Below are 15,005 nucleotides of genomic sequence, written 5' to 3'. Positions count from 1 at the left end.
CAATAGATGCAGAAAAAGCTTTCGATAAAATTCAACACCCATTTATGATAAAAACTCTCACCAAAGCGGGTATAGAGGGAACATATCTCACCATAATAAAAGCTATATATGACAAACCTACAGCCACCATAGTACTCAGCGGTGAAAAACTCAAAAGCTTCCCACTAAAATCTGGGACAAGACAAGGATGCCCACTATCACTGCTCCTATTCAACATAGTCTTGGAAGTCCTAGCCACAGCAATCAGGCAAGAGAGAGAAATAAAAGGGATCCAAATTGGAAAAGAAGAGGTAAAGTGTCACTACATGCAGATGACATGATACTGTATATAGAAAACCCTAAAAGGGCCACACAAAAACTACTAGAGCTGATCGAAGAATTCAGCAAGGTAGCAGGTTACAAGATTAACATTCAAAAATCAGTTTCATTTCTTTACACTAACAATGAATCAACAGAAAAAGAAAGTAAAGAAACAATCCCCTTTAAAATAGCACCCAAAGTAATAAAATACCTAGGAATAAATCTAACCAAGGAGGTGAAAGAATTATACACAGAAAACTATAAACCATTGATGAAGGAAATGAAAGAAGACTTTAAAAAATGGAAAGATACCCCATGCTCCTGGATTGGAAGAATCAATATTGTTAAAATGGTCACACTGCCCAAGGCAATCTACAGATTTAATGCAATCCCTATCAAATTACCCAGGACATATTTCACAGAACTAGAACAAATCATAATAAAATTTATATGGAACCACAAAAGACCTAGAATGGCCAAAGCATTACTGAAGAAAAAGAAAGGCTGGAGGAATAACTCTCCCAGACTTCAGACAATACTATAGAGCTACAGTCATCAAGACAGCATGGTATTGGTACAAAAACAGACATAAAGACCAATGGAACAGAACGGAGAGTCCAGAAATGAACCCACAAACTTTTGGTCAACTCATCTTCGACAAAGGAGGCAAGAATATACAATGGAATAAAGACAGTCTTTTCAGCAAATGGTGTTGGGAAAACTGGACAGCAGCATGTAATTCAGTGAAGTTAGAACACTCCCTTACACCATACACAAAAATAAACTCAGGATGGATCAAAGACTTAAACATAAGACAGGATACAATAAACCTCCTAGAAGAAAATATAGGCAAAACATTATCTCACATACATCTCAAAATTGTTCTCCTAGGGTAGTCTACCCAAGCAATAGAAATAAAAGCAAGAATAAACAAATGGTACCTAATTAAACTTACAAGTTTCTGCACAGCAAAGGAAGCCGTAAGTAAAACAAAATGACAACTACAGAATGGGAAAAAATTTCTGCAAATGATGAAACCAACAAAGGCTTGATTTCCAGAATATATAAGCAGCTCATATGACTTAAGAAAAACACAAACAACCCAATCCAAAAATGGGCAGACCACCTAAACAAGCAATTCTCCAAGGAAGAAATACAAATGATCAATAGGCACATGAAAAAATGCTCAATATCACTAATTACCAGAGAAAGGCAAATTAAAACTATGATGAGGTATCACCTCACACCAGTCAGAATGGCCATCATTCAAAAGTCCACAAATGACAAATGCTGGAGAGGCTGTGGAGAAAGGGGAATCCTCCTACACTGCTGGTGGGAATGCAGTTTAGTGCAGCCACTGTGGAAAACAGTATGGAGATTCCTCAAAAGACTATGAACAGACTTACCATATGACCAAGGAATCCCGCTCCTGGGCATATATCCAGAAGGAACCCTACTTCAAAATGATACCTGCACCCCAATGTTCACAGCAGCACTATTTACAATAGCCATGACATGGAAACAGCCTAAATGTCCTTCAACAGATGACTGGATAAACAAGATATGGTATATTTATACAATGGAATACCATTCAGCCATAAAAACTGACAACATAATGCCATATGCAGCAACATGGATGTTCCTGGAGAATGTCAAGCTAAGTGAAGAAAGCCAGAAAGAGAAAGAAAAATACCATATGAGATCGCTCATACATGGAATCTAAAAAAAAAAGAACATAAATACAAAACAGAAACAGACTCATAGACAAAGAATACAAACTTGTGGTTGCGAAGGGGGAGAGGGTGGGAAGGGACAGACTGGGAGTTCAAAATTTGTAGATACTGACCGGCATATGCAGAATAGATAAACAAGATTATACTGTGTAGCAGAGGGAAATATATACAAGATCTTGTGGTAGCTCACAGCGAAAAAAAATGTGGCAATGAATATACTGTATGTTCAGGTATAACTGAAAAATTGTGCTCTCTCTATAATGTATATATTATATATATAATATAACATATAATATATATAATTTGACAGAAGATTGTAAAATGACTATAACTCAATTAAAAAAGTTAAAAAAAACCTAGTGTGTTTGCATTAATATCTTAATGCATTTGACTAGTAATCCTATCATACAGTTTATAGCAAAATGTTCCTATGTCCTTCATACCAACTGATAATGTTGATTTTAAAAGGAGAAAGTCCCTGCAGTAACATACAAGGCCTTCACTGTCTGCCCCCACCCCAACTCCAACCTCTCCCCTCAGCCATACCATTCTAACCTTTTACTTCTCGGACCACCTTTTCCTTGTTTACTTTCCATCCAGAGTCACACCGACTTCCCTTTCTCAAAAAAACCCTTCTGTCTCAGAGTACTTGCTGTTCCACCTGCCGAAAACTCTCTTCTAGCAGGCATCACTTTGCAGGGCAGCTTTCTCACCTTCTATAGGTCCCTGTTCAGATGCCACCACGCCAAAGGTGTCTTCCCTACTTCTACCACTTTAACACGGCTCACTTTTAAAATATATTTTACCTTCATATCTAGAGCTTTATATGCTATTGAGAGGAATTAAGAAAGAAAAAGAAGAAACTATGGTCAAGATAAATCAACAGCTGTATTTTTCCCTATGGAAAACGTTGCAGTTTTTCTGAAGGGTTTCAATGTGTTGCTTTTCTGAAGGTTTTTCATAATAAATTGTCTAAGAAGCTAAATTTTCATTTCTCCATTTCCATGTTTTAGGCAGTTTATCTGAACTAAACAACTTTGGATGAAAGAAGTAAGTGTTGGTTTTAAGAGGGGCTTCAACATATGCTCATAAAGAAAATTTGATGTTCTTGGCCATTCACAACTCCATCAGATCTAGAGATATGCTGAAAACTACCTAAACAATAAGAAATCTGTCTTTGCTTTGACTTCTCCCACTGTGGATCCAGTTCCCTGGCAGAACTGATAAGACTTCTCAATCATTTACATTTCCCCTATTAAGGCACAGAAGCCATGTTTGGAAATGAGACCTTGTTTTTATGGTAATTTAACATTTATCATTCTAAATTCCCCATGAAGATGCTAACCATCTTGTACAATAAGAATGCCCCAGATTACCCACCCGTGGGTCTGGAGCCATAGGGAGATGAGATGACATTTACCTATAAGCTGTCTTTTTAGAAACAGTACTAATTAGAGTAGAAAATTTCTCCACATACTAATTTATGAACAGAACTTGATATTGCTAAATGACATTGTAGAAAAACATATGCATAACATGAACATACATTTTCATTCCAGTGGAAAACACTGTAAGTGATATAGTAAGCTCTCTGCTTTAGTTTATTTCTTTAAAATTAATATCCTAATTTTTCCAGATAAAGTTAATATTTTTTTCTTATTTTAACCTTTAGTATACTGAACACACCTTGCCTCCATGGGGATGAAAAAAAACCCATTTCTGAAAGATTTCCAGTTCTATAAGTGACCTGTTACTTACTAGGCATTCTTTATAATCCTGCTTCTGGTGTGTTAAAAGACTAGTTTGTCCTCTCAGGATTTATCAGGTAATTGCAGGTAATATAAAAAGTGAAAACAAAAAATTCACAGTACTTTGAGCCCCATCTTATAGGATATTACCTGGATTGTAAAAAATATCTGGCAAAATATTTGCCAAAAATGTCAAAATAAAAACCCCAAAACAAACCTTGAGCTAACAAAATAAGAGATGGAACAAACCAAAAAACCTTCTTCAAATGAATGAGATACACAAAAGAAACTAAACCTTCACAGCAAACCTAGGTGTTTATAAAACCTGAAAGCATGTTATATATTCCTCATTGCTTAAAAAAACTTAGTTACAGCCCCAGGGCCAAGATGGGAGATGAGGAAGATGCTGAGCTCAGCTCCTCCCAGAGGCACATCAAAATTTCAACTACTTAAAGAGTAACTGTTTATGAGAACGACCTGAAGACCAGCAGAAGAGATTTCCCACAACTAAAGGTGTAAAGAAGGAACCACAGGACAGGTAGGAGGGGTGGAGATGCAGTTTAGCCGAGACCCGCTTCAACACGCAGGTGACCTGGAAGTGGGAAAATAATCACCACTGCAGAGGTTTTGCCAGAGGAGGGAGGGGTGCGGCCCCACATCGGGCTTCTCAGCCTGGGGGCCTGGCCTGGGGAAGATGAGCACCCAAACACCTGGCTTTCAAGCAGGGCTTGCATGTGGAGGAGCCGGAGGGCTGTAGGAAACAAGACTGTGTTCTGAAAGGGCACGCACAGAATCTCCCACACGCCAAGTCCCAGCAGACAGACAGCGATTAGAAAGGAGGCTGTTGGACACACTGCTGACCTTGGAGAGCCTCCTGGACAGGCAAGAGGCACATGGGACATGCCCTGGGGACACAGACGCTGGCAGCAGCCATGCTGGCGTGCTCATTCTACCCTGAGGCACAGGTGCTGGCAAGCTCCATTTTGGAGTCCTCCCTCCTGCCTATTAGTGCCGGAAGATTACGTGTCACCAGCAGCTGCCATCAGTACCAGGACCCGCTGTGCAGCACAGTCACCTGTGCGAGGACCAGGTCCTGCTCACCAGCAGACCGACACTGCCACTGCCGGAGGTAGGGCCTGGCAGCCAACCAGGCCAGGGGTCAACCTCGCATACCAGTGCACCCACAGTAATTGGCCACAACACAGCAGAAGGGCCCAGGCAGCCCACACAGCGGGTGCCCCTAGAGCACATAGCTCTAGTGACCAGAGGGGTATCTGTTTTGGGCCCCACAGAACATCTACATCTACGTCTCCAAGATGGGAAAACGTAACCAACCTACCTAACACACAGAAATAAATGCAGAGAATCAGGCAAAACGTGGAGAAAGAGGAATATGTTCCAAATGAAGGAAAACAAGACAAAAAGCTGTATCAGACAAAATAAAGACTGTTACAAGAGACAAAGAAGGACACTACATAATGATCAAGGGATCAATCCAAGAAGATATAACAATTATAAATACATATGCACCCAACATAGGAGCACTGCAATACATAAAGTAATTGTTAACGGACATAAAGGGAGAAATTGACAGTAACACAATAATAGTGGAAGATTTTAACAACCCAGTTACATCAATGGACAGGTCATCCAGACAGAAAAATTAATAAGGAAACACAGGCCATAAATGACACAGTAGGCCAGCTGGACTTAAATGATATTTATAGAGCATTCCATCCAAAAGTAGCAGAATACACATTCTTTTCAAGTGCACATGGAGCATTCTCCAGGACAGATCACATGCTGGGCCACAAAGCAAGACTTGGCAAATTAAAAAAATATTAAAATCATATCAAGCATCTTTTCTGAGCATAACACTATGAGATTACAAGTCAACTACAAGAAGAAAACTGCAAAAAAAAATGGATGCTAAATAATATTCTACTAGAAAACAAATCAAAGAAATCAAAGAAGAAATCAAAAAAATACCTAGAGAAAAATCAAAACAAAAACATGACAATCCAAAACTTCTTTAGGACACAGCAAAAGCAGTTCTAAGAGGGACGCCTACAGCGATACAAATTTACCTCAGGAAACAAGAAAAATCTCAAATAAATAACCTAATCTTACACCTAAAGCAACTAGAGAAGGAAGAACCAACAAGCCCCTAAGTTAGTAGAAGGAAAGAAATCGTAAAAAATCAAAACAGAAATAAAGGCAATAGAGACTAAAAAAAAAAAAAAAAAAAAAAAAAAAAAAGAATAGAGAAGATCAATAAAAGTGATGCTAGTTCTTTGAAAAAATAAACAAAATTGATAAATATTGGCCAGATACATCAAGAAAAACAAGGGGAGGGCCAAAATGAATACAATCAGGAATGAAAAAGAAGTTATAACCAACATCACAAAAATACAAAGGATCTTAAGAGGCTACTATGAGCAACCATATGCAAATAAAATGGACAACCTAGAAGAAATGGACAAATTCTTAGAAGGGCACAATCTCCCAAGACTGAGCCAGGAAGAAATAAAAAATATCAACAGATATACCAAAGATTTATTTTCTCACTTACACAATTTCAAAACAATAGACATTAAAAGGAATGCTTATTTAGGACCAATTATTCATTGAGGTTTTGAATTCGTGGAGCTTAAAAAAAAAAGCTTAATAAAAATCATTGCTGTAGACTACGAGTCATTTTCAGGACAGGAAGCATAAGGAGTTTTGAGATTTCTTGAAGCTATCAATCTTATGTTCAAGGGTCTTCATAGAAAACATATATTTTCTAAACTATTTTCACTGTATACAAACAAGTTGGTACTACTGGCAATATCACCAAGTAGTCTAATATCATGTGCAAAAGACAATTAGGTGAGCATTTACATCCCAAAGTCCTTTTAAAGTGTGACAACATATAAATTAACACCGAAACCAACCACTGCTTTCCTTGCATGTAAAGAGTTTTCTGTTGCAAACAGCTAACAACAAAGAGAATCTGAGAAGATATATTACAGAATGGAAAACCAGCATACAATTATCATTAATGATGTAACAAATGTGGTAAAGGCTATGACTGATTTAGGAATCAAAAGGACATGATGTTTTGTTCACAACCTCCCACTGTCTTTTCAGAAATAACAGTATTTGATAGGACAGATTTATTGTCCATAGCAGGGAAACTGTCAACTGCTTTTATTGTTCTTTAGTGAAAGATAAAACTACGTGAAATAGGAGACATTTTGCAATTGTCTTGTTATATGCTAATAAACGATGTTCAAGCAAGATGTAATAGAAGCCTTGAAATGGTAAAAACGGCTGCATGAACCAAAGAAAGCTTGAAACAGTTTGAAAATAAGGGTACTAACGTGGTAGATATTACTGACAACCACTGGTTACTTGCAGGGAAGATAATTTATTTGCTAGAACCTGCTGATTCTTCGAGAAACCAAACTTGCTTTACGAATTTAAATTCTCTATGTGTTTTCTCCCGTGAAGATCCTCTTACTATGATACTCCAGGGAGCTGCGGAAATTGGTATGCGTGTGATTAAAGCTGAGATGCAGGTAAAAAATCAGGGAAGATTCTGTTATCTTGAAAGCCAATTATGTTGCTATACTGCCATATTTCTAGAGCCAAGATCCATCTTCTGCAAGCAGTACAAATACTATGTTTTATAGGATTGCTTCTATAAAACTGCAGATCAGCATAGACCAGAGACTACTGTGAAGTATCCCAAATGTACAGGACAGCTGACCATAGGCACAATTTATCAGTGTTTGACAGTGACCTGTACAAAATTTGACTCCTAAAATTCTGTAATACTATGCTATACCAATAGCAACATTTTATTGAATGAAATATCAGACATACTCTGCCCTAAATTTATTCTATGATCACAATAATCCAATTTAAAGTTTGGCTACATAGTAATCCTAAATCTCAGGACTCTGGCCAAGATATTCTTTCCTATGCAATTCTAATTTAATATATTCATTTATTATCTATCTCCTTCACTAAATGTAGAGATTCCTGTTGGTAGGAGTTTCATGTTTTCCTCACTACTGTGTATTTCTGCCACCTAGAACAGTGACTGGCACATGATAAAAGCTCAATAAATATTCACTGAATGATGAATAAATTAATGAATACATATAATTTAAAAATCCATAAGGTAACTCTTCTAGCTGAGTATAGTACATAAAAATAGGGATGCTGGAGGTTTTAGACCACAGACAGACTCCTTTCTCAATTTTGTTTATGTAAGATCTCCTCTGAATAATTTCACTGAGTTCCTAGGATGTGCAGAACATGGCAGTAATGACTGAAAGTTACTAAAATGAGTTAGAGAAACAGGGTTTTCCTTCTCAGGAATGAAAAGTACTGCAGAACCTTCCAAACAGATGAAGAAACCTCAGAAATTGAATAAAAAGTAAACAATGTAACTTAAATAAGATTACTTTTAAAGTCTGGGATTGTAAGAGAAAACTGAAACAAGTCTTCAAATGTTAGGTGGTAGAGTATAAAGTTAAACTACAGTGTTGATTGGGCAGATTTAGACAGAGGATAAAAATCTCAGGAATGTATCATGGAAACTACAAAATACATCTCAGGAGACCATGAAAGAGAGTTATGTCACTTTGCTTGAGAATAACTGAATCATTCATTCAATCAACAGATATTTATTGCAAAACCTCCTTTTGTGAGCCACTGCCCTACATGCTTGCATAGAGCAGAAACGGGCAAAATTCTCTGCCCTTATCAAGCTTCCATTTTAGTGTGGAGGAATACGAAATAAATACATAACATACATAAATAAAATAAGTAGGTAAGTAAAATACGTAGAGTACTCCGCGATATTGGCTACAGAGAAAAGTCAAAAAGGGAAAGAGGATAAAAAGTATCAAGGAAGGGGAAGGGTTGCAATTTGAAATCAGATGATCAGGGAAGGCCTCACTGAGAAGGTGATGTTGCAGCAAAGACCTGAAGGAGATCAAGAAACTTCCTTTAAAAAAAAACCCCAAAACAAACAAACAAAAAACAACTTCCTTGCATATATATGGGGGAGAGCATTCTGGGTAGAGAAAAAAGCATCCTCTGAGGGGACGAGCCGGTTGCTCACTGAACAGCAGGGAGACCAGCATGGCTGGAACAGAAAGCTTTAGGGAGCAAAGAGGAGGAGAGGAAATGGGTCAAATCCTAACTCACAGGCGGCTGTAAGGATTTTGTCACTCTGGAGGAGATGAGACATCGTGGGCTATTTCCAAGAGAGGAGTGATATAATCTAATTCCACTTTCACTGGAATAGTTAGACTGCTGGGTTGAGAACTGACCAGAAAGGGGACCAGGGTGGAGGCAGGACGAGTGAGGCGGCAGCTGCACTAGTGATGACTTCATTCAGGGCAGAAGCAGTGAAAGGGGGGAGAGGTGTCTCTGAATATACTGTCAACATACCACCAAAATAATTTTTTCTGGTTGAATGGGTGCAGCGTATGAGAGAAGCAGCGTTAACAATGATTCCGAAGGGGAGAGGGTATATAACTCAGTTGTAAGAGTGTGTGTTGAGCATGCAGGAGGTCCTGGGTTCAACCCCTAGTACCTACATTAAAAAAAAAAAAGTATTCTGAAACATGATGCTATAGACCAGAAACTGACACATTGTAACTGACTATACTTCAATTTAAAAAAAAAAAGATTTACTCAAGCAAATAGGAATATATGTACGTGTATACATTATAAAAAAACCTAATGATTCCACGACTGTGGGCCGATGCCACAGAAGGTTGAAGCTGTCACCTACTTTTATGGGAGTGACTGTGGATAGCACAAGTTTTACAGCAAAGGGCAGGGATCCAGTTTTGAATACGTTAAGTTTGAGATGTTCACTAAACATGTAAGTGGAAACACTGAGTACACAGTGAGGTTAGGGGAGAAGACTGGGCTGGAGCTATAAATGTGAGAATAAACAAAGTTTAGACGGTTTAAAAATTTAAAAGTCATGAGATCAGTAGAAAAGCTGTAGGGAATCCAATTAGAGATGAGGGAGAAAAGCCAGAGAAGGAGACAGATGAGAAGACAAAGTGTGTGTGGTGGCCCGGAGGCCAAGTCATAAAAGGTTCAAGGGGGAAAGAGTGATCATCTTTTAAAAATGTTGCTGGTAGGTATGATCAACAACTCTGACGCGTTATTACAGAAAGAGCACTTCTGTGTGAGCTCTGTCACTTCACATATACATTTTGTGAACTATTTGACTATACTTGAATTTGGGGTTTTCCTTTGCCCGTTGTTAAAAATGGAAATAATGATACCCACCTCACAGGTCACAAGTATCACTAGATGCCGCATGTATGCCTGACATCCAAAATTTGCTCAGTTCTTGTAAGTATTCATTTTTAATTTCTATCCTTCATTGATCATTTAAAAAGTTGGAATATATGTTTGAAGTAGTGCACCGAAAGAAAAAGTGATCTGAAGCCGAAATACAGGGAGCAAGAACATTTAATGCTAGGGACGTGAGAAGAGCTACTTAGATGAACCCACAAAGGGCACAATGAGATGCAGTTCTAGACCTAGAAATGCCGCCTGACTTACTAGACACAGTCTGGGTTACACGGGAAGAACCAAGGGCTCCCAGAGTTTTTCCAGTGAAGAACTGGTCTCATTGTAGTGGGCAACAGAAGTAAAGCGCAAGTAAAAAGTTAAAAGTTAAACTGCAGTAACTAAGGTCACAATGAGCATCTCAGCAGACATGCTAAAAGCTGTGCCTGAACATCTGAGCAGAAGACAGGGAGCAGCATCTGAAAAGACTCTTAGGGAAAAACAAGAGTGAGGGAGGCGCAGGGGCTGACGTCTACCCCAGGGAAACGTGCTTCGCAGCACTGCAAGGTGGCGGGGCTTGGAAGGAAGAAACGCAATATTAGCACCCCTGGCAGAAGGGGGGCTTTGTCTGTCCACCACCCAGTGCCCAGCTCAGAGTTAACCCGGGCCGCTGCAGGAGCGGGGACGGCACCGCGTGACTCCAGGCTGCGGTGCTTCTGTTTACCCCTAGGGTAGTACTTCCCTTATTATTTTGATTCTTGTGGTTTGTTTAGTTGTCTTTCCTGATAAACTCTAAGGATAGTTCATATGTCACGCTGAATGAAAATAACAAGAATAACTAATTTATTTATTGTTGAGATCTCCCCAGGCTTCAAAATTCTTAATAGTCGCTACAAACAACAAAGTTCCATCATGAGAAGGAAGGGTAGCAAGATTTGGTAGTGTACAGGTGTACCAGCCACTGGCTTGAGTTAGGCCAGGATATTGGGTGGAGTTCAAGAAGCCACTATCAAGTTTAAAACAAAAGACATGGAACCTAAGAAGCAGCTCAGTCCTGAAAAACGAGCATGAAGGCTTGCCACTGACACAGGCACTCCAGGCTGGGTTAGCAGTACGAGTGCGGTGTGGGGAATTCAGGAGCCCGCTAGACGTGTCTAGAATACTGGGTCTGCTTCACGTACCCAAGACTAACTGGATGCTAGAGATGAAGGTCTGCACATCCTTAGAAAGAACTGACTCATGAGCTAGGTTGGAACAAAAACTGCAGGTGTAGAGTCAAGGGATCCAATGCAGAGAAGTTGAAAATATGAAGACAGAAGAACTATAAAGGCAAAGGGGGACCCCATGGATATGTGAACTGGGTAGAGAACATGTCAGGATTTTAAATGATCAACACAGAAGAATCAGAATATACTGGGGAGATGTTCTGCAGGCCAGGGAGCAGACAGAGTGAAACTCAGGAACCAAATAAACTCTCAGAAGATCTTATTTCTGAAGAAAAAGCAGAAAACTTTGAAGTCAGGAAAATAATTCTAGGGTATCAACAGGCCATAACCTATCTAGTGCATTCACTTGTTCATTCATTTATTCAGCAGACAGTATGCCACATATTAGAAATAAAGTGGAATTATACCAAAAAAAAAAAAAAAAAAAAAAGTCCTTGCTGTAAAGGATTGCAGAGTGGAGACCAGAGGATAAACGTCAGGGTGCCTGCAGGACTCTCCCTGGCTGAGACTCCCGGGGTGCCTCGGGGTTCTCTGGCTCTCTCTGAACTGCCCGCATGGAGAGGACAGTCTGCCACCTTACACCACCCAGCATGCTAAGACTCTCTCCATGTTGCAAAATGACCCCTCTAAGACATGACCTGCTTTCCCTCCTTAATACCTTGCAACGGCTCGCTTTCACCCTTAGGATCAAATACAATTCTTTTTTTTTAATTAAAGGATAGTCAGTTCACAATTTGTCAATTTCTGGTGTACAGCATCATGTTTCAGTCATACATATACATATATATATATTCTTTTTCATTATAGGTTACTACAAGGTATTGAATATAGTTCTCTGTGCTGTACAGTATAAATTGTTATCTATTTTATATACAGTAGTTAGTATCTGCATATTTCAAACTCCCAATTTATCCCTTCCCACCTCCTTCCCCCAGGTAATCATGTTTGTTCACTACGTCTGTGAGTCTGTTTCTGCTTTGTAGATGAGTTCATTAGTGTTCAAATATAATTCTTAGCACAGCATCCTGATCTTCCTGCTCCAGCCTAATCTCTGAAGCCCCCTCCTCCGTGCACTCTACGCTCTGCGTTTAGTTACCTGAGAGCACGAGGCTTCCTCTTGCCTCTGCCCTTCCTCTGGTCCGGCACGTTCTTCCCTCTCCCCACCCCTGGTCTATATTCCTACCAAGTTTTCAGCTTAAGCCTCACCTCGCCGGTCCCCTGCAGGCTAGGAGCCCCGGCTGTTCATTCCCACAGTACTATATTTCCTTTCTCACTTCTACTGTGCCTGTTTACTCAGTTGCCTATTTTTTTTCTGATAAACTATAAGGATAGTTCCTTGGGGCACGATGTATGTCTATCTTGTTTACCATTCTACATTCCGCAATCTCATCACAGTGTTTGGTACCAAGATAGAATTTTTAATTGCTAAATGAATGAATGTAAGAAATTTAAATTCTGGGAGGCAGAAACCATCAATTTACTAAGTATTGTATCATCAGTACTTCACTCAGAGCTTAGCAAAAATCTGCTGCTTACAACATGTTTGACTGACTGGGTAAATAAATGAATGTCACCTTGACCCCAGTCACTCTCACCTTATTTGCACAAAACCCCTGTAATAAACAGGCACTATACATAGCAGTCTCCACAGCTTCTGTTTTCCTATGTGTCATGCCCTAAAATGAAAGGCTCTGGGATTTTAAACTATGGCTGGAACTTAGCTCAGTCTGCTGTGCACCTGTATGGAATCAGTCTGATCTAACATTTTCATAAAAAAAAAAAAAACCCCAAAGCTGCCATTTTCACATCTCTGAAAACAGTACTTCTAATTCTCCCTGGCCACCCAAGACTCTCAGCCCTTTGTTCCCTCCTAGGTGGCCACGTTGTTCTAACTTCACAAGCTGCCCTGGTTATACATGAAACATAAAAGGCACAAATGAAATCAAAGTCTCTTGGCTAGATGGAGAGTGAGTCCCAAACATTAAAGGTTACCTTAGGGAGGTGGATATCTTTGTACGTTTATAACTGAAAAAAAAAATACTAAGGCAGGAAAACAATAAAAAGTATATCGTTAACTGGTGATACATATGATGAATTATTGCATATTCCCTGGTTGGAAAAATAGGATAAATTATGGTTAAGCCTGAAAATTATCCTGAGGATTAAGAGGGTATTTTATCATTACAATTAAGGCTAAATGCCTATAAAGCTTTTAAGAAAATTACACAGTGAAAAAATGCTCAGTTTTGATGACTAGTATACAATACACTCAGTATGAATACTCATGCTAGAAAATTGTAATAATTTATATAAAACTGCTTTGAAGATACTAATTTTAGTATCAATACATTTATTTTTATATGTACATAGCAAAATTATTAAGTGTACTTACACATATAGTATAATAAAGGCTACCCATTTGCTGCAAATAAAAAGAGTTTCTGCCCTTTATAAAAATAATCTATAGCAAACAGTACTGACAAATATATGAAGTCATAAATTATCACAGCCGTGCCATGAGTTGTAACATGCCAAGAACTTCAGAGCATTTCTATGTTTTCCTAAGATCACTGATAAAGACTATTTGTCCTCCCTCTTCTGCCTTCTCCATCCTTCCTTCCCTCCATTCTTTCAGCATTTATGGATAGATTATGTCCAGACATACAGGCAGCAGATAGAAAGATGGCTAAATCCGAGCCCCTGCCTTGTTCCCCTCTACCTGCTCATTTTAACCACATTTTCAGATCCAGTAATTTCTTCAACAATCCTACAACCCAGAGATTGATTATACTAGAAGCCAAGCAAACATTCAGATGACTCCTGGCCCCTTCAAAGGAGTACCATTTGTAGGCTGGCAGATAAAAGAGTACGAAGAGAGGAAAAAATGAAAATACAGAAGAACAAGGCAAGACCCCCAGGAGGAAGGGTCTAAAGAGATGAGAGCAGATGAAATCAAGCACAAAGCTCTAGGGATGAGCCTTCAAGAGCAGAAGGTCAACTTCTTTTGTATTAAAACAAAAATGATAAGGGTGGGCTTAGACACATCTGTAGGTGGAAGGGAAGGGTGGGCATTTTCAAGTAGTCATATTTCATACCTAGAATTTGCTCTGTAAAAACCAGGGTTTTCTGCTAAAGGAAAAGTTAAAGATGTGGACAGGTATATGTACTACTGAAAAAAAAAAAAAAGAATGAACTGCTGTATCTAGAAGGAAACTGATCAAGTTACTCGTAAGAAGTTGATGTGATAATGAAGGTTAACTGTGCAGCGGAGGAAGAAGGTAGCAAGACAGTGCAAAAATCCCACAGGAAAAAGTGCTACATCTCATGCACCAGCTGACCTGTATCATTTGCTATTCCCTTAAAAAAAAAAAAAATCAATCTGTCTTTCTCCCCTGTATCATTCCTTGCTCTGTTCAATTCTCCTTCAGTTACCTGACTGCATCACTCTGAAAAAACTTTTCAGTTTGAAAAAAACAAAAAAAGCAGATCCCGATGGAGGGGAACACACCCTAAAGCCAATTAGTCACAGTTATAAATGAGTTTCTGTCACCATCTATATGAATCACCTATAATAAAACTATAGATTTCTCTCTAAAGTCTCAAAAATTACGAAAAGCCACACTAAGCAGAAAGAACTGTTTTTTTTTAAGAGCACTATGTAAAATTAAAGATGATAGAATGAG

At 38.9% G+C, this 15,005-nt stretch overlaps 1 protein-coding gene across 5 annotated transcripts in view; it reads right to left on the bottom strand.

Moving 5' to 3' along the window:
• DYNC2H1 (dynein cytoplasmic 2 heavy chain 1) overlaps positions 1–15,005 on the bottom strand; it is a 264,211-nt gene that overhangs the window by 30,419 nt on the left and 218,787 nt on the right. The window lies entirely within an intron of this gene.

This window comes from Camelus dromedarius, chromosome 12, assembly GCF_036321535.1.
Source record: "Camelus dromedarius isolate mCamDro1 chromosome 12, mCamDro1.pat, whole genome shotgun sequence".
In the NCBI taxonomy this organism is placed as follows: Eukaryota; Metazoa; Chordata; class Mammalia; order Artiodactyla; family Camelidae; genus Camelus; species Camelus dromedarius.
This window is presented reverse-complemented; position numbering and strand designations above follow the sequence as displayed.